The sequence below is a fragment of the Scyliorhinus canicula genome, chromosome 6 (genome assembly GCF_902713615.1).
Source record: "Scyliorhinus canicula chromosome 6, sScyCan1.1, whole genome shotgun sequence".
Taxonomy (NCBI): Eukaryota; Metazoa; Chordata; class Chondrichthyes; order Carcharhiniformes; family Scyliorhinidae; genus Scyliorhinus; species Scyliorhinus canicula.
Genome location: NC_052151.1, coordinates 49,556,011 through 49,581,216, shown reverse-complemented (window position 1 = coordinate 49,581,216; position 25,206 = coordinate 49,556,011). Strand labels below are relative to the sequence as shown.

The following is a 25,206-nucleotide window of genomic DNA, read 5'->3' as shown; positions in this document are numbered from 1 at the left end:
GGCCGCACAGCGACGTGCATCCCATCGATCGGCCCCTGGCCACGGCAGCAAAGCCTGCTAGCCCGGTGCACAGGTAACTAGATGTAGCGGTCTGCAATGGCGTATAGGGCTTCTGTCACTGCCCGGATGCACCGGTGCACCGATGCCTGCGAGATGCCGTCAGGTCCCTACTCGGTGCCTGGAATGACCCCATGGCATAGACATTCAGGGCCACAGTAACCTTAATGGCCACGGGAGAGAAGGTGTCCTCCCCCAGTGCCACACGGTGCAGATGTGTGCCACGGTTTCCCGGCTCATCCAGAGTCTCCTCCTGCATGCCCGGTCGCTGAGGTCCTGGTACGACGAGCAGGGCCGGTACACACGGGGCCTCATCAGGCGTCTCCGTCGCCGTGGCACCACCACCACCACCTCCTCCTCCTCATCCTGTCGTGCGGGCAGCCCTCCAGCCTGGGGGCCTGCCACCTGCCTCCCTGCAGCACGCTCCTCTGTGACAGCCTCCACCGCCTCCCTGGCACGTTCCTGCTCCTGCTCCCCCAGGGCAACATGCAGAAGGGCGGCTCCCGCCACCGCGGCCAACATCGCTGGGTGATGACCAAACATAACGGCCTGCAGGGGGTGGGGGGGATAGACGACATGTCACCATTGCCCATACCTCCCCACCCCCCCCCCCTGCAGCCAGGTGCCATGGGCTGTATGGTCGCGACCTCTCCCCCCCTCCCCGCATGCACCGTCCCCAACGCCCCCCCCCCCCCTCCCCCGCCCACTCCTCCCTGGTACGCACTCTCTCCATCACGCACCCTTCCCAACCCCCACCCACTCTCCTCCCCAGCATGCACCCTCCCAAACTCACCATTCTCCACCCTGGCACGGCCCCTCCCCAACCCCCCCCCCCCCCCACTCTTCTCCCCAGCATGCACTCTCTCCATCACGCACCCTTCCCAACCCCACCCCTCTCCTCCCCGACATTCATCCTCCCCAACCGCCCCCGCCCCCATCTCCTCCCCGGCATGCACCCTCCCAAACCCACCCCTCTCCTCCCCAGCACGGGCCCTCCCAAACCCCCCCCCCCCCTCCTCCCCGGCATGCACCCTCTCCATCACTCGCCCTCCCCGGCCACCCCCCCTCTCCTCCCCGGCATACACCCTCTCCATCACGCACCCTCCCCAACCCCCCCCTCCACCCCAGCCACTCACCATCCCAGTCCCGCCCCCCCAAGCCCCTCCGCCCCCCGGCATGTACACTCCAACGGCTCCTGCGACCACCTCCCACCACCTGCAGCCGTGCCGTCACTGCACCGGCGGCCGTCCCACGCCGACCCCTAACTCCATGCTGGCCAGCGTCAACCGGCACGATTGGTTGACACCATTAAATAGGTGGTTTGATTTATGCCGGCTCGACCCGTGACTTCGGCCCATCCAGCCCGGAGAATTGGAGCGGCCCCGGGCCCATTACGTCGCGCTGGTCCTCGACATTCTCTGAGGCGCGTGGCCCGATTCATGCCGATGGGATTTTTGGGGGGCTGGAGAATATTGCGGGGCTGCCGGGCTGGATTTACGCGCCCCCCCCCAGCGATTCTCCGACCTGCCGGGGTGTCGGAGAATCCCGCCCCAGGTCTCTGGCACTGTGTCTGTCCCTGTGGCTCAGATGGGAAGGGGGGAGAGCAGGAGAGCATTAGTTATTGGAGACTCTATAGTTAGAGATAGAGATCGGCGGTTCTGTGGCAACGATAGAGGCTCACGGTTGGTGTGTTGTCTCCAGGGAGCCAAGGTCCGTGACGTCTCTGATCGTGTTTTCAGGATCCTTAAGGGGGAGGGGGAGCAGCCGCAAGTTGTGGTACACATCAGTACCAATGACATCGGTATGAAAAGGGACGGGGTGTAAAGCAGGGGTTTAGGGAGCTAGGGTGGAAGCTGGGAGCCAGGACACACCATGTTGTCATCTGTGGTTTGCTGCCGGTGCTACGTCCTAACGAGATGAGGGACAGGGAGAGAGTGCAGTTAAACACGGGGCTACACGGATGGTGTAGGAGGGAGGGTTTCAGTTACTTGGATAATTGGAGCACATTCTGGGGAAGGTGGGACCTGTGCAAAAAGGACAGGTTACACCTGAACCAGAGAGGCACCAATAACATTGGAGGGAAATCTTCTTCAGCTCTTTGGGAGGGTTTAAACTAATTTGGCAGGGGGATGGAAAACTGATTTGTAGTCCAGGAGATAGCATTGCTGGAGTTCATGAAGTTGAGGGTAGTGCAGTACTGAGGAAGCTCCCAAGGTCACACGAGTGGACACGCAGGCATGAAGGTGGTTTGAAGTGTGTCTACTTCAATGCGAGGAGCATCAGGAATAAGGTTGGTGAGCTTGAAGCATGGATTGGTACCTGGGACTATGATGTTGTGGCCATTACAGAGACGCGGATAGAACAGGGGCAGGAATGGTTGTTGGAGGTTCCGGGGTTTAGATATTTCAGTAAGATTAGGGAAGATGGTAAAAGAGGTGGAGGAGTAGCATTATTAATCAAGGATAGTATAATGGCTGCAGAAAGGCAGTTTGAGGAGGATCTGTCTACTGAATTAGTGTGGGCTGAAGTTAAAAATAGGAAAGGAGCGGTCACTTTGTTAGGAGTTTTCTATAGGTCCCCAAACAGTAACAGAGATGTGGAGGAAAAGATTGCAATGCAGATTTTAGATAGGTGCGGTAGTCACAGGGTAGTTGTCATGGATGACTTTAACTTTCCAAATATTGATTGGAACCACTATAATTCGAATAGTTTGAATGGGGCTGTTTTTATCCAGTGTGTGCAGGAGGGTTTCCTCACATAATATGTGGATAGACCAACAAGAGATGGGGCCACATTGGATTTGGTACTGGATAATGAATTGGGCCAAGTGTTAGATTTGGTTATGGGAGAGCACTTTGGAGATAGTGACCACAATTCGGTGACGTTCACTATAGCAATAGAGAGGGATAGGAACATACGCAGGGCAAGGTTTATAACTGGGGAACGGGTTATTACAATGCGATTAGGCAAGAATTGGGGAGTATAAGATGGAAACAGGAAGTGTCAGGGATAGGCACAATTGCGATGTGGAGCTTGTTTAAGGAGCAAATACTGTGTGTCCTTGATATGTATGTCCCTGTCAGGCAGGGAAGAAATAGTCGAGTGAGGGAACCATGGTTTACAAAAGAGGTTGAATGTCTTGTCAAGAGGAAGAAAGGGCTTATGTAAGGATGAGAAAGCAAGTTTCAGTTAGGGCACTTGAGTGATACAAGATAGCGAGGAAGAAGCTCAAGAAAGGGCTTAGGAGAGCTTAGGAGGAGGCATGAGAAGTCCTTGGCGGGTAAGAACAGGGAAAACCCCAAGGCTTTTTACACTTACGTGAGGAATAAAAGAATGACCAAGGTGAAGTTAGGGCTGGTCAAGGACAGTAGTGGGAACGTGTGCATGGAGTCTGAAGATATAAGAAAGGCCCTAAATGAATACTTTTCTTCAGTGTTCACAAAGGAGAGGGGCCATGTTGTTGAGGAGGATAGTGCAATACAGGCTGGTAGGCTGGAGGAGGTAGATATTTGGAAGGAACATGTGTGAGAAGCCTGAGGATAGATAAGTCCCCTGGGACTGATGGGATATATCCTAGGATTCTTTGGGAGGCGAGGGATGAGATTGCAGAGCCTTGGGCTTTGATCTTTATGTCCTTACTGTCTACAGGAATAGTGCCAGAAGACTGGAAAGAGGCAAATGTTGTCCCTGTGTTCAAGAAAGGGAATAGGTATAACCCTGGGAATTATAGGCCGGTTAGTCTCACTTCGGTCACAGGTAAATTATTGGAAAGGGTCCTGAGGGGTAGGATTTATGATCATTTGGAAAGATACAGCTTAATCCAGGATAGTCAGCACGAGGGGTAAGTCTTGCCTCACAAGTTTGTTTGTATTCTTTGAGGAGGTAACTAAGTACAGAAATGAAGGTACAGAGGTGGAAGCATTGGAAAGGGTGCAAAGGAGATTCACCAGGATGCTGCCTGGATTGGAGGGTAGGTCTCATGAAGAAAAGTTGAGGGAGCTAGGGCTTTTCTCATTGGAGCGAAGGCGGATGGGAGGTGACTTCATTAAGGTGTATAAGATGATTATCATAGAATTTACAGTGCAGAAGGAGGCCACTCGGCCCATCGAGTCTGCACTGGCTCTTGGAAAGAGAACCCTACCCGAGGTCAACACCTCCACCCTATTCCCATAACCCAGTAACCCCACCCAACACTAAGGGAAATTTTGGACACTAAGGGCAATTTAGCATGTCCAATCCACCTAACCCGCACATCTTTGGACTGTGGGAGGAAACTGGAGCACCCGGAGGAAACCCCCGCACACACGGGGAGGATGTGCAGACTCCGCACAGTCAGTGACCCAAGCCAGAATCGAACCTAGGACCCTGGAGCTGTGAAGCAATTGTGCTATCCACAATGCTACCGTGCTGCCCCATGATGAGAGGGATAGCTAGAGTGGACGTTCAGTGACTTTTTCCTCGGATGGATGTAGCTGCTCACAAGATATAGGAGGGATGCCAGAGGTAGGTTCTTTACTCAGAGAGTGGTTGGGGCATGGAACAAACTCCCAGCTATGGTAATGGAGTCAGACACTTTAGGAACTTCAAGCGGTTATTGGATAGGCATATGGAGGGCACTAGAATGATTGGGAGTGGGTTGATTTGATTTTAGTTTCAGACTAGTTCGGCACAATATCGTGGGCCGAAGGGCCTGTACTGTGCTGTACAGTTCTATGTTCTGTAAGTGACACAAACAGTAGTGACGGTTAAGAAAATGATTAAACAGTTGTTTAAGGAGTGAAAAAGAGAAGGCACTGAGCTCTGACTGAGGGAAAAGTGTTTTTTGTTCAACATTAGTTCAAATATCAAAGTACCTGTCACGAGTAGTGTGATTTCGCATCAAATGTGTACAGTTCCTGCTGTGGCTTTGAGGATATGTTCTATCAGTACTACCTCTCCAAGGGAGCTAATGCGAGTATGTTCAGAGCAAGCAACAACAAAGCTCGTCAACTAATCCGATTGATGAATGCTTGCCAAGCAGCCCAAGAAACCCAGTCCTGGTGGGTGCCTTACCGCATTGTATTAATAATAATCTTCATTAGTGTCACAAGTAGGCTTACATTAACACTGTAATGAAGTTACTGTGAAAACCCCCCTAGCTGCCACACTCCGGCACCTGCTTGGGTACACAGAGGAAGAATTCAGAATGTCGAATTCAACCAACAAGCACGTCTTTTGGGACCTTTGGGAGGAAACCGGAGTGCCTGGAGGAAACCTACGCAGACACGAAGAGAACGTGCAGACTTCGCACAGGCAGTGACCCAAGCTAGGAATCGAACCTGGATCCCTGGCACTGTGAAGCACCAGTGCGAACCTGTGCTCAAATCAGGAGTTCCAATACCCCTGATATTGGGTCTCAGACCTCATCACAATGTGGGTGGCATTGCAATGAGTGACCATGCAGGTTAGTACCTCCATTTCCAGTTCAGTGCTGGATTGGATTTCAAGCTCCATTCCACCTGCTCTGGCCTACATGTGACTCCAGATTCACAGCAGGGTGATTGATTCTTAACAGCCCACCAAATTGCCTAACTTGGCACTCCATACAAGGGCAATTAGGGATGGGCAATAAATACTGGAGCTGTCAGTGATGCCCACATCCACATTCCATGAAAGAATAATAAAGATGTCAGGTAGAAAGACCACAGGACTTGGGAGTATCGTTGGCGGGATGTGAGGAGTGTAGACTGGAAGTAGTGGGGGGGGGGGGGGGGGGGGGGGGGTAGCGGTGGGTGGGGATAGGTATGGTAGGTAGTGGTCTAGAATAAAAATTGAAGATCTTGGGAGACCTTGTTATAGGGTCAGGAGTGCTGTTAAAGGCGGGTGAGTGGGTGTGTGTGTGTGGGGGGGGAGTGTGGTGAGGTGCGGGGGAGGTGGGGGGGGGGGTGCTACAGCCAGACTGGGGGAGATATAGGAGGGATCTTGGAAGTTATAATCAGGAGGTCTGTGATGGATATCTCGGGACCAGGAGTGACCATGATTATGGTAAATACTTAATTTTTTAGTTTGATGGTGTTTAGTTTCCGTTCACCCGGATCAATCCTTGTTGCTTCAGGCAACTGAAAATTATAACAGGGGGCAAAAGAGGCTTTTGGCCCCCTATTTGCTTCAGTCAATAGTCTAGTGTCTGCTTCAACCCCCTTTTTCTCTTCATTACGAAGATGGTATCTGGTGGGATTATACCGTTGGGTGCTTTTACACGTCGGATGCTAGTTTGGTCCCAAGGTAAAGAGCTAACAATTCCTATTTTGCTCCCACAGAGGTTAAACCAGGAGGTATAAATTAGATTATGTAATTCAATGTAAAATCAAATGCTGAAAGTGAAATGAAGAGAATTATTTTAATGGTTTAACGTTTTTAAAATCTCCAACAATAACTCAAGTCTGAAGTAATTAGACATTACTTGTAAAATTTCACTTTCAACTCTGAGAAGGCTCGCTTAACAGTATTAATACTTCTAATACTATTCAAGAATTACTTAACCTTGAATGCACCACAGCAAATCAAGAATATAACTGAATCTCCTTGGATTGTAGATATTATTAACTGTATATGTTGAACCATACCGATGTTCATCAGGTTGTGCTCGGTAAATACTGGTGGTTTTGATGCCAGAATGTGATCATGCCTATTTCCCCCAATTAACAAGGATTCTCTTACAACTCATTCTTTCCATATCAATCCTCTGTCCACAAGAGGCTTGACAGAGATTTGAATGTCTGGAGCTTGCCTATGTGCGTCTGGATACAATTTTTTGTTCCACTCTGCAGCCTTGTATTTCTTTTGGATTTAACGGTTGCAGTAGTTTGGCTAAGCACTCGTCCTAATTTTCTTTCTGTGGGGAACAGTGGCTACAGCCAGGAGAAATGGCTTATGATTACCATTCTAAATCCTCACACACTGCAACAGCAAACTGTAAGCCAAACATACTGTTCAACTGGAGGGTGTTAGGAATGCTAATAGATTTCAGGCAACTTGATCATTTTGAAGTGTGCTACAACACACCAATTGGATTGTCCAATTTGGATTGCTGTGATCTGCACAACATTGCCACCTGGTGTGTGCTTATGGTAGCCCTTCATTCGGACATGTATTTTCAAATTGGTGAATGCTAAACTGCATCAAAAATCTGATAGGAACTTAATCTGTAGAATCCCTGCAGTGCAGAAAGAGGTTGTTCAGCGTATCGAGTCCTCATCGACCCTCTGAAAGAGCACCCTACCTGGGCCCACACCCCCGCCATATCCCTATAACCCCACCTAACCTACACATCTTTGGACACCATGGGGCCACTTTGGCGTGGCCAATCCACCTAACCTACACATCTTTGGACACCATGGGGCCACTTTGGCGTGGCCAATCCACCTAACGTGCACATCTTTGGATAATATCTTGATTTAGATAAATTCTTAATAAGCCAGTGTGCACAGAGATGAGGGGTGGGATTCTCCACCCCCCCGCCGGGTCAGAGAATCCCAGGAGGGTGGCATGAATCCCGCCCCGCCGCTCCGACACCGGCTGCCATATTCTCCAGCGCCGGTTTTTGGGTGGGGGCGGGGATCACGCCACGCCGGTCAGGGGCCGTTGGCACCGACCCTCCACCCCCCGGCAATTATCCGGGCCCCGATGGGTCGAGCTGCCATTGGTTTCTGGCAGGTAGGTTGGCTGGTGTGGTCCTCGGGGGGGGGGGGGGGGGGGGGGGGGGGGGGGATCTGACCCTGGGGGGCGGGGCACGGTGGCCTTGCCTATGATTGGGACCCACCGCTCTGAGGGCGGGCCTGTGCCATGGGGGCACTCCTTCCTTCCGCGTCGGTCCCTGTAGGACTCCGCCATGGCAGGCGCGGAAAAGACACCCCCCTGCACATGCGGCAGAATAAGCCGGCCTGTCTGAGCATGCGCTGAACCACGCCGGCGGTTTTGCGCATGCGCTAATTCGCGCAGTCCCTTTGGCGTCGGCTGGCGCGCACCAACCCCTCAGCTGCTGGCCTAGCCCCTGGAAGTGCATAGAATTCCGCAACGTCCGGTCGGCCCGATGCCGGAGTGGTTTGCGCCTTTCTTACGCTAGCGTCGGGCCAACACGCCGATTAGGGAGAATCCCGCCTGAGGAGTTAATATTTTAAGGCTGCCCTTTCATTCAACTGTCAGAGTGCAAAGAGAAACATTGGACACAATTCTCCCAAAAAATCTTTAAGTATGGTCTCCAGCAGGCACTGTGACCAAAATCTACCCACATTTAGAAATTCTTTTGGAGCAAGGGGTGAGTTTTTCACCAGAACTGAGAGGCTCTAAACACTACATAACAGACCGGCAAGCCTGGCTTAACAAAGATCAGAGTCAGGGCACTCGATCTCAAATTGGCAGTAATTGCTACCACCCATGCTGGCATCAACTCCCATCCCCTCTGCCAAGGATCGCTGGCATTGGGGCCTCACAATTGATCTCCCTGCAGGCCCCCTTCTCGCAAGCATCAGGCTACCCACCTCCCCAATTGCTTGTATGAGTGCCTCCCACCCCCTCCCCGGCATTCAAAGTGCATCTTGACAAACACATGGATAGAATGGGTACAGAGGGATACGGCACAAGTAAATGCTGGGGGTTTTGGCAAAGGTTGGTATCATGACTGGTACAGGCATGGAGGGTCCTGTGCTGTACTGTTCTTTGTTCTTTGAGAAACACCCACTATAGGGTCACCAGCTGCCCACTCCCATTTGATGCTCTTTTCATTTGGGCCCTCTGTTCATGCCCCCCCCCCCCCCTCATTGACCCCCCCCCCCTTTATGGTGCCTCCCCCTTCTTGGTTATGCCTCCCCCATCTTGGTTACCCCTTTCATGGTCCTTTTAATACCCTTTCCCATTTCAAGCCCGCCCCTTACCCCGGAGAGCCTGTCAGTGTCAGGTTGGCACTGTCAGATAGCCAGGGCACTGCCCTGTCATGTCCTCGACCACCCAGGGGCTATAATGTCCTCAGAACCCCCAGTATGGTCATCAGGTATGGGGAATGATTCTCCCTTTGGGAGACTAAGTTCTCCCACCAGAGTAGAATCACTCTTGGTCTGCGCTGGTGCGAGGACCGGCACCCAGGTAGATTCATTCTCCCCTGCCAAGCAAGTATATGCATGGCATGGAGCTCCTGGGATTCTGTTCCGAATCCTAATATAAGGCCTCTATTTTGAGCAGGCCCTTCTCCCCCCAACAATGCAAATCCTGCCACTCGCATTGACAAGTAAGGGCATCCTCCCCCTTACCACCACAGGATTACAGGGTCACCCCTCCATAAACACATGCATGAGCAGGGCATAGCACTGATCACCCATATCAGAGACCCCTATAGCAGAGACCCCCATATCAGAGACCCCCATAATAGAGACTGTCCCATAACAGAGACCCCCATAGCAGTGCCTTTTCATATCAGAGTGACCCCCCCCCCCCGCCGCATCAGAGACCCCCATATCAGAGACTTCCCCATCAATCACCCCTGCCTGGAAAATAAAGAGCAGTCCAGGCAAAAACAGTGAAAATTCACTGCTTTGTCAGCCCCATACACCGGCTGCCTCAGACAGAAGTTTTGAAAGCTGCAGTTGTTAATTCACAGAAAGCCAAAACACATCACACGGCTTCAAGCCCACCTCAGTTCCTTTAATCTGCAAGGCTTATATTCACTTTCAAAGATAAATAGGTTTTAGTATGCTGTAACTGACAGGGTAATATGATGCAAGCAGCGCAGTGTCTGGGTTGTTTATTTCCATTTCCCTTCCTGCTTGAATACATCTCAAGCACCCTGCTGTGAAGCTAACCACAATGTTTACAAACATCTAGGAGATAAGTAATTTCACTTCCTCTTTTTCTCAGCAGAAAGAATTTAACTAATGTGGTGAGGACCTGTCAATTATAGTTAGATGTTTAAGTCATTGTGTGTTTGTGTGTGTGTGTGGGGGTGTGGGGGTGGAGCAGGGGAGGGGGGAGCAGGGGGACATTGGGTTAAGGCTAATACATTGTACGTTATCAAGAATCAGTTAGATCAGGGGTGGGCAAACTTTTCCGTGCAAGGGCCACATTCAGAAATTCAAAATTTTAAAGGGCCGCATAGTATATTAAGTAAAATAATTACTTCACCCGGTTATGATTCTGGGCGCCTCACATAGAACATAGAACAGTACAGCACAGAACAGGCCCTTCGGCCCTCGATGTTGTGCCGAGCAATGATCACCCTATTCAAGTCAACGTATCCACCCTAAACCAGTAAGTAACCCAACAGCACCCCCCCCCCCCCCCCCCCCCCATTGAGCACGTTGAGTGAAAGGGATCAACTCATATGGGGGAAAGCGGGAACAGGTTATAGAGTTTGATGATCAACCATGACATAATGAATAGTGGAGTAGGTTTGAAGGGCTGAATGGTCTCCTCCTGCTCCTATTTTCTATGTTTCTATGAGCGGGGGTTATTCCTTCATGCCATTGAATGTATGTTCCGTTGTGTAAAGTTAAACAAATATGTATATTGGAGCATGGAGTTTGAAAATGGCAATGCTGGCATCAAATCAACGTTGCACACTAATTGACAACTTAAGTTGCCTGTTCTGCATTCAGTTATTAGGTGCATGCTTGAATATCCTTTTACCTGGAAAGCATTCACCGCACTTTCTGCACACATCTTGAACTCAACCTTTTGCGTGTTTGGAGTCCACCTTTAGCCTAAAAACAGGATTTTCAGAGTCCAATTTCTTACCCTTGTATTCACAATAAAGTCTTGGACTTGAGCAAGGGATCTGGCACACCTTCCCTTTCTGGATATGATCAATAAAGATAAAATATATAAGCACAGGCATTAATGGTCAAACAGGTTTTTCAAACAGAATGTTGCAAAGCAGTCAGGCTGCAAAGGCTGTGAGAAAACTGGAATTCAGGAAAAACAATTATTCAAAAATAATTTCACATAAAATCATTCCAATGAACCTGTTGATTGTATGTTCACCATTTTATATTATTACATGACGACAACTACTTAGTGATATTGATCATAACTGGTGCTCTTTGTGAAGTAAACAGCTTAAGGATTTATAACACAGCTCAGTCTACTAAATGTTTGCTTGGACTGCCTACAGGAAAATTGATGAAAGACACAAATATGCGGTTCAGGTCACAAGGGGATAATATTATTAGACCCTCAGCTTATGCTGTGTAAGTGGATTTGGTTCATGCGAATCCACTCTTCTAAGATGCCCAGACAACTTACAGAAGTAAGCGAAGCGTAAAAAGGCAGAAAAGTATCTACAACTGATCTGTATCTGTAACAATTGATGGCAACTACCTTATATATGGAGTTACACTGATGGCGAGTTCTATTCAAAGCATAGGAACTAAGGGCTTGCAGTACTGAAAGGGAAAGCAAGGTCATCCAATTCCCCTTCTACCAATCTGGTAGTTGCATGAACAATAACAAAATCACTGCCTCACCGAGGCGGCACGGCAAAACTATGGTTAGCGCGGTTTCTTCACAGCGACGGGGACCCGGGTTTGATTCCCGGCTTGGGTGACTGTCTGTGCGGAGTCTCACGTTCTCCCCGTGTCTGCGTGGGTTTTCTCCAGGCGCTCCGGTTTCCTCCCACAGTCCAAAAATGTGCACGTTAGGTGGATTGTTCACGCTAAATTGTCCTGAAGTGACCAAACGTTAGGTGGGTTGCTGGTTTATGGGGATAGGGTGGAGGTGTGGGCTGAGGTAGGCCGCTCTTTCAGGGGCTGGTATAGACTCAATGGGCCAAATGGCCTCCTTCTGCACTGTGAATTCAACGATACTATGATGCTATGAATTTGTATTGTCCAGAACAGATCCAGGTGTTTTTTTTTATTTGTTCATCGGATGTGGGCGTCGCTGGCTGGGCCAACATTTTCTACTCATCCCTGAGGGCATTTAAGTCTCAACGACATTGCTGTGGATCTGGAGTCACTTCTAGGCCAGACCCGATAAGGACGGCAGATTTCCTTCCCTAAAAAACATTCAACTGGATGGGTTTTTATGACAATCGACATTGGTTTCATGGTCATCTTTTTAATTCCAGATTTCTATTGATTTCAAATTCCACCACCTGCCCTGATAGGATTTGAACTCACGTCCCCAGGTCATTACTAGTCCAGCGACAATACCACTGCGAGGCGAGGCAAGCACTCACAATGGGATTCAAAAGCCCAATGCCATCTGTTCATCCCAAACACACTGCATTTGCCACTTGCCATATCTCCAATTACTCACACACTGTATCCAAAATATCCTTTGTGCCAGGGGTCAGTCCCTCACAACAATATATGGAGTTTCATGATAGGAAGATATTAGAAATGTGGGTTCAGAAATGGGGTCCAATAATGAAGCAGACAGTTCGAAGGTTCAAACAGATTGGATTAAAATGCTGTTAGCCCAAACTCAAAGGGTTAAGCCCATACATTGCTGTGTCACATGCTCCTATTCAGACTTCAACTTTATAGTGAATGCATAATGTGATTTACCAAAGACCCATTGTCATTCGGGACATTCTTGCATGCCTAGCCATTATCCCATTGACAGAGTTTTATGACCAATGCTCTATCAATGGAAGATATTTGCATATGAATGGCATAGCTCTGGCCTTTTGTGTAAACGGGAATGGGTTATCAGCCAAATAATGAAAATAGATTCAAGTTTGACCAACTCAGGGGAGAAGCTTTATTTGAAGGACTGGGCGGAGCTCAGAGAGAGAGAGAGAGAGAAATCCTTTTGGGAAGAAAGGCAGAAGCAGGTGGGCAGCCAAGAAGGCAGATCATGGGAGGCAGTGGCGTAATAGTAGCCACTTAGCTACTTAGCCAGAGACCCAGAATAATGTTCTGGGGACCCAGGTTCAAATCCCACCACTGCAGATGGTGAAATTTGAATTCAATAAAAAAAAATAGAACATAGATAGAACATAGAACAGTACAGCACAGAACAGGCCCTTCAGCCCTCGATGTTGTGCCGAGCAATGATCACCCTACTCAAACCCACGTATCCACCCTATACCCGTAACCCAACAACCCCCCCCCCCCCCCCAACCTTACTTTTTTAGGACACTACGGGCAATTTAGCATGGCCAATCCACCTAACCCGCACATCTTTGGACTGTGGGAGGAAACCGGAGCACCCGGAGGAAACCCACGCACACACGGGGAGGACGTGCAGACTCCGCACAGACAGTGACCCAGCCGGGAACCGAACCTGGGACCCTGGAGCTGTGAAGCATTTAGGCTAACCACCATACTACCGTGCTGCCCACAATCTGGAATTAAAAGTCTAATGATGACCATGAAACCATTGTCGATTGTCATAAAAACCCATCTGGTTCACAAATGCCTTTTAGGAAAGGAAATCTGCCATCCTTTTTGATTTATAAATTTAGAATGCCCAATTAATTTTTTCAATTAATGAACACGTTAGCGTGGCCAATCCACCTATCTTGCACTTCTTTGGGTTGTGGGGGCGAACCCCACGCAAACACGAGGAGAATGTGCAAACTTCACACGGACAGTGACCCAGAGCCTGGATCAGAACTGGGACCTTGGTGCCGTGAGGCAACAGTGCTAACCACTACGCCACCGTGCTGCCGTAGAAATCTGCCATCCTTACCTCTTCTGGCCTATATCTGACTCCAGACCCACAGCAATGTGGTTGACTCTTAACTGCACCCTCAAGGGCAATTGGGGATGGGCAATAAATACTGGCACAGCCTACAATGCTCATGTCCCATGAACAAAAAAAAACTGGAAGTGGAAGACTGTGGAGAGCAGCCAGTTAGGCCATGAAGCCTGCTAGCTCAACGGTCATGGAAGCTGCTGCAGGGAGAAAAAACTTGAAAATAGGATTCTGAAAGAGATGTCCACACAGAGGAAAGATTGCTTCCTGAATTATAGTGCTGTCTTTGCGTGGAAGTGTAAGTGGAACGCGAGTTGTATTTAAATGGCAAGTGTCGTTTAATGAGATTTTGTGTGTTGAAGTTAAGAAACTGCATATTATATGTTAGTGTTAGAACTGTGAAGTTTGAAAGTTTAAATATTGTTTTCTTTTCTTTTGTTTTCATAATATTTTGTTTATAAAATAACAATGCCCAATTTCTTATATTATAATTCCTGGAACAAATCTGCATTTTCGGCACTTTCTTAAACCGTTACACGTCTGATTCACGACCTTAAACTTTGTTGAGGGCTAACCACCTAACAGGTGGTAATTAAAGACCATGTGCTTCCTCGCCATCCAGTCAGGGATGCTGACATGCTCCCAATGCAAGAAGGCCAAGGGGAGGAGTGCTCGGCAGCCCCACCTGTCGAGGTGGGATGGTTGGTCTGCAGTTGGAGGGAGAGGCAGACAAGGCCAGGTGAATTAATTTTACTTTTCAAAATGTCACATATACCTGCCCATGTTCTTGGAACACCAGACCTGCCAGGGGATGGCCAATATAAGGCAGGGGTTCCTTGTGTGGTCATTTGCCATCCTGTACCATCATTCCTCGCACCACCACTCCACCATGTTGGCCTGGTCGTGATCAAAGTTGATGTGGGCCATGCTGCTGACCGAAAATCCTCGAAAAGCAGTACATGCAGAGGGAATTGTCGTTAAGATGCTCAGCGAGTGCAGAAGAGATCATGGCCCGGATTCTACAATCCTGCGGCCAAGTTCTGACTCCGGCGTGAAAGGTGGAGCAAGCCACTCCGGCGTCAACAGGCCTCACCTGGCAGCTACCAACCCCTTCCTGGGGGGCTAGTATGGCGCCAGAGTGGCCTCTGCAGCTCTGGCGCCTGAAAGCCGGCGCGCCATGGCCGTCGCGGGTCCGCGCATGCGCGCCACGCTGGTGGGACTTGGCTGAACTCGGTGGGCACTCGGCCCATCAAGGCCCAGAGAATCGCTGAGGGGACGGGGCTGCTTTCAATGGCACCCGACCGGCGGGGCGGCGATCCCGCAGGCACCCGGAAATCGGTGCCGGAGAATTGGCGAGCCGGCATCGGGGCAGCGTGGCACGATTCTCGCGCCGCCCGCCGGTTTTCCAATCCGCCGCGGGATTGGAGAATCCCGGCCCATATGTGCCGAAACAAAAGGTGAATTGCTGTTTATTGAACTTGCGGTGAGCTTCACTGAAACAGTGCGGCAGGCCGAGCATGGAGATGTCTGTGTGAAAAAACACAAGAACATTAGAAATAGGAGCAACAGTAGACCATCTGGCCTGTTGAAACTTCTCAATACAATCATGGCTGACATTGGAATCACAGAAGGAGGCCATTTGGCCCATCGAGTCTGCACCAGCCCTTGGAAAGAGCACCCCATCCCATCAAGTAACTCCACCTAACTTTTTTTTTGCACACGAAGGACAATTTACCTCAGTAAACCGGAGCACTCGGAGGAAACCCACTCAGACATGGGGGAACGTGCAGACTCCGCACAGACAGTGACCCAAGCCAAAAATCTAACCCTGGACCCTGGAGCTGTGAAGCAACTGTGCTAACCACTGTGCTACCGTGCTGCCCACATGACTTCAACTTTACTTTCCTGCCCACTTCCCCTATCCTTTAATTCCCAAGAGATGAAATATCCATCTATTCCAGCCTTGAATGTATTCAGTGACTGCCAGTCCCCAGGCATGATCCTCTCCCCCCTGAGCAAAGCACTCAGCTGAGCTTTCTGAGGTGGTCTGCTCGCCTTGGGCTTTATGTTGTCCTGCCCTCATGCTAACATGGATGTATTTTACGATGGGGGAGATGATTCAGGCATAGAGGCCGAATAATGATCTAGAAATTAATTCATGTTCCCAATGTTGAACGTTGGGGAACGTATCCCCTTTGGTGGCCGTCCTCTGGGGTGACCGGTCCTGGATGGGCCCAGCAGTTTCCCAGGTGTCCCAGGTGACACATGTTTGGATTGCGGTTGGCGTGATGGTATAGGGGAGGTGGTGTGGTGTGGGGCGATGTGGTGCTGGGGCTGAGGTAGTGTGGGGGTTGTGGAGTGTGAGGAAGGTGGATTGGCGGGAAAGTGGTGGTGTGGGGGTTGTGGGGTGGTGTCGGGGAGGTGGATTGGTGGTGTGGCATGAGGGTTGTGTCATGCGTGCCATAAGGACACTGAAACTTAGCGGGAGCCCATTTGGTTCCTTGATGCCAACCTCTGCTTTGGTGACTGCCCTCTCCCTGTGCCTACCGTCCAAGTCCAGTGCCCGTCGATCCACCAGCTGCAGTTCTGGTGCTCCTCCAGTCTTCTCTCTCTCCCTGCGGGTCTGAGCTGCCTTCTCCTGGGAGGGGGTGGTGGGGGAGACAGAAAATGCAATGTTAGGCAGTCGGACATCGGCAGCACAGGGTTGTCTTTGTGAACATGCTACCCGGCCATGGTGGGTAGCATGGGTACTGGCATGGGCACAGGGTGGGATGCAAACAGACTGCCGGTGTGTGGAGTTTGGTAGCCCTCTGGCTGGGGGTGGTGGCTAGGGGTGTGTGGAACGGGGATTGGTGCAAGGAGCATGGTGGTGGCAACTCACCCTGGCTGCCCAGTGGTTGGCAGCCTCCTTCCCACTCCGGGGTACAGGGTACCCCGCCTCTCTTCCACCACGTTTAGCAGAGTCTTGAGCTCCGCATCTGTGAACCAGGCTGCCACTCTTCGGGATGCCCTCTAGTTGGCTGGAATGAGTATGTACGGGGAGTGGGGTACTTATATGTGGCTGCAGCTTGTCAGCCTCTTAAGTGCCAATCCCGACCCAGGCGAATCGGACAACGTTTTCCATTGGAATTGCTCTAGTTCCACATGGCGCCAGTGCTAGCCCATTAATGGATCCTGAATTGCTCCGGGTCTAGCGCCACTTCCATTGTTGTAGACCACCACCAATTCAGTCCTAGCGTCAGCACTTAGGGCTGGATTCTCCATTCCCAGACGTCAATTTTGTAATCTGTGATCGGGCGGAGAATCCCTTTTTACGCCAAAATCGGGGCCGGCGGCTGTTTGATGTAGATGTCGCGTGCTCTGTTCCCTGTGAAACTACGTCATGGCGGCGTGTGCCGCATGCTGTTGGGACAGCCTCAGAACGTGACCTGAAGGCCCTCCCCCGATGCTACAGCCCCCGATGGCTGAGTTCATGACAGTGCGGCGGATGTGTGGTGCCAGCCGTGTGGGACCTGGTGTGACTGTGTCCAGCGCCGCCACAGTCGGGCAGGAGCTGTTCTGCTGGCTGGGGGGTTCCGCTAGGGCTGAGGGGAATGGTGGAGGGTGTCCAGTGGGTGGCGAGGGAGTGTCCAGGCGGGTACTATCTGGCAGGTCAGGTCCGCGCACGGCCGGGGACATGTTGTACGGCGCGGTCGCTGCAGGTCGTCGCCGTGCGCATGCCCGGCCACGGACCCGGCTGTTTATTTTGTGGAGGCCACGAGTTTTACATGGCGCAGTTCCAGCTCGTCACCTGTTGCAGCATCGGTGAGGGGCCAGCGCCAATTTTCTCCACGTAAAACGTCACGGATGCTCCGCACTTAGCCTCAGAATCGGAGAATCTGGTCCAGAGTCTCTGAAGCAGAGAATCCGGCCCGATATCATTGGTCTCACTGCATCAACACCGACCTGATTCCAGCAAGTGGCTGCAGTTGTCAGGGTGGAAGGATCTCTCTCTCATTTCCTGTTGTTACCTGCCACCAAAACTAGGAAATAGCATCCGGAAATGGGACAGATCTATGCTTTAGATTGTATAAGACACTAGTTCGACCTCATTTGGAACATTCTGTCCAGTTCTGAGCATCATACTTGAGGAAGGATGTAAAGGTTTTGGAGAGAGTACTGAGGAGATTTGCAAGAATGATTTCAGTGATGAAGAACTGTAGCTATGAGGATAGATTGGAGAGGCTAGGACTGTTTTCGAGGGAGAAAATAAGGCTGAGAGGTGACCTGATGGAGGTATTCAGCATCCTGAGCGGTCTGAAGGGGGTAAATATTGAGAAACTGTTCCTACGCAAAAGAACATCAAGAACTACAGGGTACAGATTCAAAACTAATTGGCAAAAGGAGCAAAGGATTTTTCACCCAGAGCGTGGATGGAATCTGGAATTAACTTCCTTACAGCGTAATGGAGGTAGGCGTTCTCAAAATATTCAAGAGGACATTGGATTGCTATTTGAAAAGAAAGACTATTCAAGGTTATGGAGATAGGGCCAGGCAGTGGGATTAGGCAGAATGCCTTCTCAGAGAACCAGTTTGGAGTCAGAGGGCCGAATGGCCTCCTTCTGCACTGTAAAGATTCTGTGTTAGATTTCAGTGAAAAAGTAAATGTGAGCACGCCATGGGGAAATAAGTGTGAAAATCAAAACAACTTTGTCATATAATCAATTTAGATGCAATGTTTTAATATATCTTGTCATATACTTAAAGGAGCAGCAATGAATAATACATGGAGGGAAACAAATCACTTCACCTAGCTAGTTTGATAAATTGTCTGGCACAATATCAAGTAGCTTCCACAGACATGTATTCATGTATTAAGTAAATGAGGATGCAGAAGAGAAAGCTGAGCACAAATGCAAAGAATATATCAGAAAGTGGAAGTTCAGGACAGAAGACCATCAAAGCATTGCGTGCACAGTTTAATCAATAAATCCATACTTTGAGGAACCGCTTCAGCGAACAGAAAGCTGGTGGGTACCACTCGGACCTCGACACCAAAACTAAAAGTCAATGGCTTGGATCTTGTAGTAGGCCTCAAAGGAATAGCACTCATCGGTCACCTTGCTGACAGCTGCCCACAACGGTTTGACTGGCTTTTGAGCAGGGGCTTCAGGGCACCAGGCCAAGCACTCTCTACAGGATCTGTGGTGAGAAAAGGGGGGGCTAACATTTCAAGTGTGTCAAAGCCTTGACAAAGAGTCATCCAGACTCAAAATGGGCGCTCCCTTGTCTCTCCACAGATGCTGTCAGGCCTGCTGACATCGTCTCGTATTACCTGTTTTTGTTTCAGATTCCAGCATCCTCAGTAATTTGCTTGTGCGCTCTCTACAGGAGATCTGCGGGCATCTGCGGGCAGGCCATGGAACAGAGAGGTTCTTCAACCAATCAGGTTGAAGAATTCTCACTGTCACCCACCATGACCAAACCAGGAAGCATGAAGCAGAAAAGATAAATTAGAGTTCCATCATTTTAAGGAAACAAAATAAAGATTGGGAAATAGAGACGGGGTTCGAGGAGGGAGGGGAAAAAAAGGAACAAAATAACGTAAAGAAGTTATTTTAATTCTTTACTTTATAAACAAAATGCTGCAGCATTAAGCTTGTTCTGAGGAAATAAACTTCATACATGTAAAATGGAATTCTCAGTGCCTGATAGTCTATTCGCCAAAATTATCACCTATTACATGTTCAAAAATACTCACTCCCTGAAAACACTCGACCTGACTCTTTCAGATGTCTCTAACGTGGACCGAGTCAGTCAGTAAATGTTCATGCTGCTCCAGTCATTTCAGTGCCGAGTCTATCTGCAAGGCCACAACAGTGCAGATTATCTCTGTCAGGGACGTTTGGCTTTCAACATTGAATTGCGCATGTGCGTTCACCAGCATTTGCTATCTGATTTACACTGCAATAACAGTGATCACTCATCGTCTCGTCATTATAATTACAACAAAATCCGGGCTACACTGCTTTTTATAGCCACTGCCAACGTCACATGATGGCTCCAGCTCACCGAAGGTTCTTCTTCCTGTTATTAATCGCCTTCAGCAGGGCTTTGAGGCCTGGATGACTGAAATTCTGTCTGTTATCCTCCGGCTTGATACAACGTTCTAAGCCTTCTCAGTCACAATTGTGGTGATGACGGCATATGGTAAATAAGTCAATAGCTTACAAAATGCCGGTGGTGTTGTTATGTGAGTGAGCTGAGTTATATTCGCAGAACTGTTACAGCACAGAAGAAGGCCATTCTACCCACCATATCCGTGCTGGCTTCATGTCAGATTATTCCCCCCGTCTGCCACTGAAGATTGGATCGGATTGGATTTCTTTATTGTGACGTGTACTGAGGTACAGTGGAAAGCATTGTTGATGCACAGCTCAGACAGATAATTCCATACATGAAAAGGAAATACATGGGGCAAACATAAAATACACAATGTAAATACATAAACACAGGCATCGAGTGAAGCACACAGGAGTGCCATACTACTCAGTAGAGAAGATGTGTGAAGAGATCAGATGAGTGCATAAGTGGGCTATTCAGGAGTCTGGTAACAGCGGGGAAGAAGCTGTTTTTAAATCTGTTAATGTGTGTTCTCAGACTTTTGTATCTCCTGCCCAGTGGAAGAAGTTGGAAGAGTGAATAAGCCGGAGGGGAGGTGTGATCAACGGTATTAATAACTGCCGTAAACGGTACCTGACCTTTAATACCTTGCCCCTTTAAGAGGCTTGGAACCCTGGGGGACTCCGCCTCTGGTTACGCCACCAGGAAACAGTATATAGGATAAGGCTCCATGTGGCGAGCACACTTCTCTCGAATGCTGTCCTGTTCTCTGCATATTAAAGCCTTTGATTACCGACCTCACTCTCGCGTCGTAATTGAGAATGCCTCAATTTAATATACAGACACATCAAGATGGACAGCGCTCTGAAACAGGAGAAACTCAACCTGGACGCCAGGTCGCCGGAAGCTCTGGAGATTTTTAAATATTAGCTCCGGTGTTTCGAGGACTATCTGGACTCCTCAACGACTGATGACGACAGCACTCGCAAGCTGCACTTACTACATGGCCGGGTGGGCCACCGACTCTCTGCCGTGATCGAAACGACCTATGAGGCGGCGGTCGAAATATTGAAGAAACGCTTCATAAAACCCACTAATGAGGTACACGCCAGACATTTGCTCTCAACCTGCAGCCAGCGTTCCGGGGAAACGCTGGACGAGTTCGTGGAAAGACTCAATGCGCTCGCGAGGAACTGCGACCACAAAGCAGTGACGGCAGAAGACCACAGGAACTTACATATTTGCGACGCCCTTCTATCTGGTATCAGGTCCTCATACATCCGGCAACGGCTCCTAGAAGACGGGGCAAAGGATCTCCAGGGCACGGTAACGCTCGCCTCTTCTCTCGAAACGGCCCACTGTAACCTCCGTACGTACTCCGCGGACTTTGCGAACCACTGTCGATCCCCTCCAGACTCGGCCACGCTACAGGCCTGTGCCACGCGACGATCCACTCACTCCGGGGGTTCCCCATGCTATTTCTGTGAGCAAGGCCAGCACCCACGTCAGCGTTGCCCGGCTCGATCCGCGATCTGCAACGACTGCGGGAAGAAAGGGCACTTCGCGAAAGTCTGCCTGGCTGGGCCCAAAGGCCACAAACAAAACCCTCACCAGGCCCAGAAATCAAGTTCCCGGTCTCACAGACCCCGCAACGCGGCCGTGCTGCGGCCAGGCACGCCCACTTCCGATACGTCATCGACCTCGTGCGAGTCATGGGAGCGCCCACCTTGGCTGCGGCCATCTTTGAAACCCGACACGTTCGACCGGCGGTGGCGGCCATCTTGTGACTCCGGGCGGCCATTTTGTGAGTTCGACTCTGATGGCCCGCAACTAGGAGCGATCACACTCGATCAATCGCGGCCGAAACACCTGCGAAACTCAATGATGCGGGTGCGAATCAACGGCCACGACACTCCCTGCCTATTCGACTCCGGGAGCACGGAGAGCTTTATCCATCCAGACACGGTAAGGCGCTACTCCCTGAGCACCCACCCCGCCTCCCAAACTATCGCTCTCGCCTCAGGGTCCCATTTGGTTCAAATCACGGGGTATTGTGTCACTGACCTCGCACTTCAAGGCGATAAATACTCCCATTTTAAACTTTACATCTTTCCTCAACTCTGCGCCGCCCTGCTGCTCGGTCTGGACTTTCAGTGCAGCCACCGGAGCCTGACACTGAAGTTCGGCGGACCCCTGCCCCCACTCACGGTATGCAGCCTGGCGACACTCAAAGTTGCGCCACCCCCCCTCTTTGCGAACCTCACTCCCGACTGTAAGCCCGTCGCCACCAAGAGTCGCCGGTACAGGACCCAAGACATGACTTTTATCAAATCAGAGGTTCAGCGGCTACTAAAAGAGGGGGTCATCGAGGCCAGCAACAGACCTTGGAGAGCTCAAGTATTGGTAGTCCACTCCGGGGAAAAGCAACGAATGGTAGTGGATTATAGCCAGACCATAAACCGCTTTACACAACTCGATGCTTACCCACTTCCCCGCATAGCTGAAATGGTCACTCACATCGCCCAGTATCGGGTATTCTCCACGGTTGACCTAAAACCGGCCTATCATCAACTACCTATCTGCTCAGAGGACCGCCCCTACACGGCCTTTGAAGCAGCCGGTCGGCTGTTTCACTTCCTCAGGGTCCCCTTTGGTGTTACAAATGGACTCTTCATTTTCCAGAGGGCGATGGATCAAATGGTGGACCACTCCAGCTTACAGGCTACCTTCCCGTACTTGGACAACGTCACCATTTGCAGCCATGACCAGCAGGACGACGACGCAAACCTGAGGAAGTTTCTCCAGACTGCCTGGGCCCTCAACCTCACGTACAACAAAGAGAAATGCATGTTCCACACAACCCGGCTCGCCATCCTCGGCTATGTCGTGGAAAACGGGGTCCTAGGCCCGGACCCCGACCGCATGCGTCCCCTTAAGGAACTCCCCCTCCCCCGTAGCCTCAAGGCACTCAAACAGTGCTTGGGGCTTTTCTCCTATTACGCCCAGTGGGTCCCCAGATATGCGGACAAAGCCCGGCCCCTCATTAAGACCACGGTTTTTCCCCTGACGGATGAGGCCCAGTCGGCTTTCGACCATATCAAGGCCGGCATCATCAAGGCCGCCATGCATGCGGTGGACGAAGCCATTCCCTTCCAAGTAGAAAGCGACGCATCAGACGTCGCCCTGGCTGTTACCTCAACCAGGCAGGCAGACCAGTAGCGTTCTTCTCCCAAACCCTCAACGCCTCGGAAATTCGGCACTCTGCAGTCGAGAAGGAGGCACAAGCCATTAGAACATAGAACATAGAACAGTACAGCACAGAACAGGCCCTTCGGCCCTCAATATTGTGCCGAGCCATGATCACCCTACTCAAACCCACGTATCCACCCTATACCCGTAACCCAACAACCCCCCCTAACCTTACTTTTATTAGGACACTACGGGCAATTTAGCATGTCCAATCCACCTAACCCGCACATCTTTGGACTGTGGAATTTCCATTGTGGAAGCCGTGCAACACTGGAGGCACTACCTAGCCGGTAGGAGGTTCACCCTCGTCACTGACCAACAGTCGGTCGCCTTTATGTTCGATAACGCACAACGGGGCAAAATAAAGAACGACAAAATTCTGAGGTGGAGAATAGAGCACTCCACCTATACGTACGATATTAAATATCGCCCGGGAAAGCTCAACGAGTCCCCAGATGCCCTGTCTCGCGGCACGTGCGCCAACGCGCAATTGGACCACCTGAGATCCATCCACGATGACCTCTGCCACCCGGGGGTCACCCGGCTTGCCCACTTCATCAAGTCCTGCAACCTACCCTACTCTACAGGGGAGGTCAAGACCATGACTAAGGCATGCCAGATCTGTGCGGAATGCAAACCGCAATTCTATCGACCAGACAGGGCCCGCCTGATAAAGGCCTCTGGGCCCTTTGAGCGACTAAGCGTGGACTTCAAAGGGCCCCTCCCGTCCACCAACCGCAACATCTATTTCCTCACCGTCATCGACAAATTCTCCCACTTCCCTTTTGCTGTCCCCTGCCCCGATACGACCTTGGCCTCCATGATCAAGGCACTGCGCAGCATCTTCACACTGTCTGGTTTCCCCGCTTATATCCACAGCGACCGGGGTACATCGTTCATGAGCGATGAGCTTCATCGATATCTGCTCAGCAAGGGCATCGCCTCGAGCAGAACGACGAGATATAACCTGCGGGGAAACAGGCAAGTGGAGAGGGAGAACGCGACAGTTTGGAAGGCTGTCCTCCTAGCCCTACGGTCAAGGAGTCTCCCCATCACCCGCTGGCAGGAGGTCCTACCCGATGCCCTACATTCCATTAGGTCGCTCCTCTGTACGGCCTCGCAATCGTTTGTTTGTCTTCCCCAGGAAGTCCACCTCTGGGGTCTCGCTTTCACTCTGGCTGACGACTCCGGGTCCAGTCCTACTCCGGAGGCACGTTAGGAGCCATAAAATGGATCCAATAGTCGAGAGGGTCCACCTGCTGCACGCAAACCCTCAATATGCCTACGTCGAGCACCCCGATGGCAGGCAGGATACTGTCTCCCTGCGAGACCTGGCACCCGATGGCTCTCCCACCGACCCCACCGACTCTCCCACCGACCCCGACGTTTTCCCCATCGACCCCCCCCCTTCTACCGACGCTCCCCGCCCCGCACCGACCGGCGACTCCGACAGCGCCCCCCATAGCGCCCCCCTGCCCCCCAGCCGGCGCCGGCACCGACCACCCTTATCACCCCTGATACCCCCCCTCCCCCTCCAAGGCGGGCTAAGGCTCAGTCAACCGTGCTCCCGGATAGACCACCATCGGAACCGACCGCATCCGCGGCGCCACGACCGGAGCAGCGAAAGTCAGCACGGACGATCAGACCGCCACAAAGACTGAACTTATAATTTAAAACACTTCACCCCCAACGGACAATGTGTTTTTTTTAAATAGGGGGTGAATGTGATGAACGGTATTAATAACTGCCGTAAACGGTACCTGACCTTTAATACCTTGCCCCTTTAAGAGGCTTGGAACCCTGGGGGACTCCACCTCTGGCTACTCCCCCAGGAAACAGTATATAGGATAAGGCTCCATGTGGCGAGCAGACTTCTCTCGAATGCTGTCCTGTTCTCTGTATATTAAAGCCTTTTGATTACCGACCTCGCTCTTGCGTCGTAATTGAGAATGCCTCAGGAGGAGTCTTTGATTATGCTGCCCGCTTTCCCCAGGCAGTGGGAGGTCAATGGATGGGAGGTGTGTTCGTGTGATGGACTGGGTGGTGTTCACAACTCTCTTTAGTTTCTTACGGTCTTGGGCCGAGCAGTTTCATACTAGGCTGTGATGCAGCCAGATAGGATGCTTT

General features: G+C 50.8%; 1 long non-coding RNA gene across 1 annotated transcript in view; it reads right to left on the bottom strand.

The window, feature by feature from the left end:
• LOC119966800 overlaps positions 1-19,593 on the bottom strand; it is a 40,801-nt gene extending 21,208 nt beyond the window's left edge. The window contains exons 1-3 of the long non-coding RNA XR_005460835.1: positions 19,469-19,593; positions 16,276-16,366; positions 10,714-10,879 (exon numbers count right to left, since the gene is read on the bottom strand). This is a non-coding gene — a long non-coding RNA (uncharacterized LOC119966800). The remainder of the gene's footprint in view (positions 1-10,713; positions 10,880-16,275; positions 16,367-19,468) is intronic.
• Positions 19,594-25,206: the final 5,613 nt, after the last annotated feature.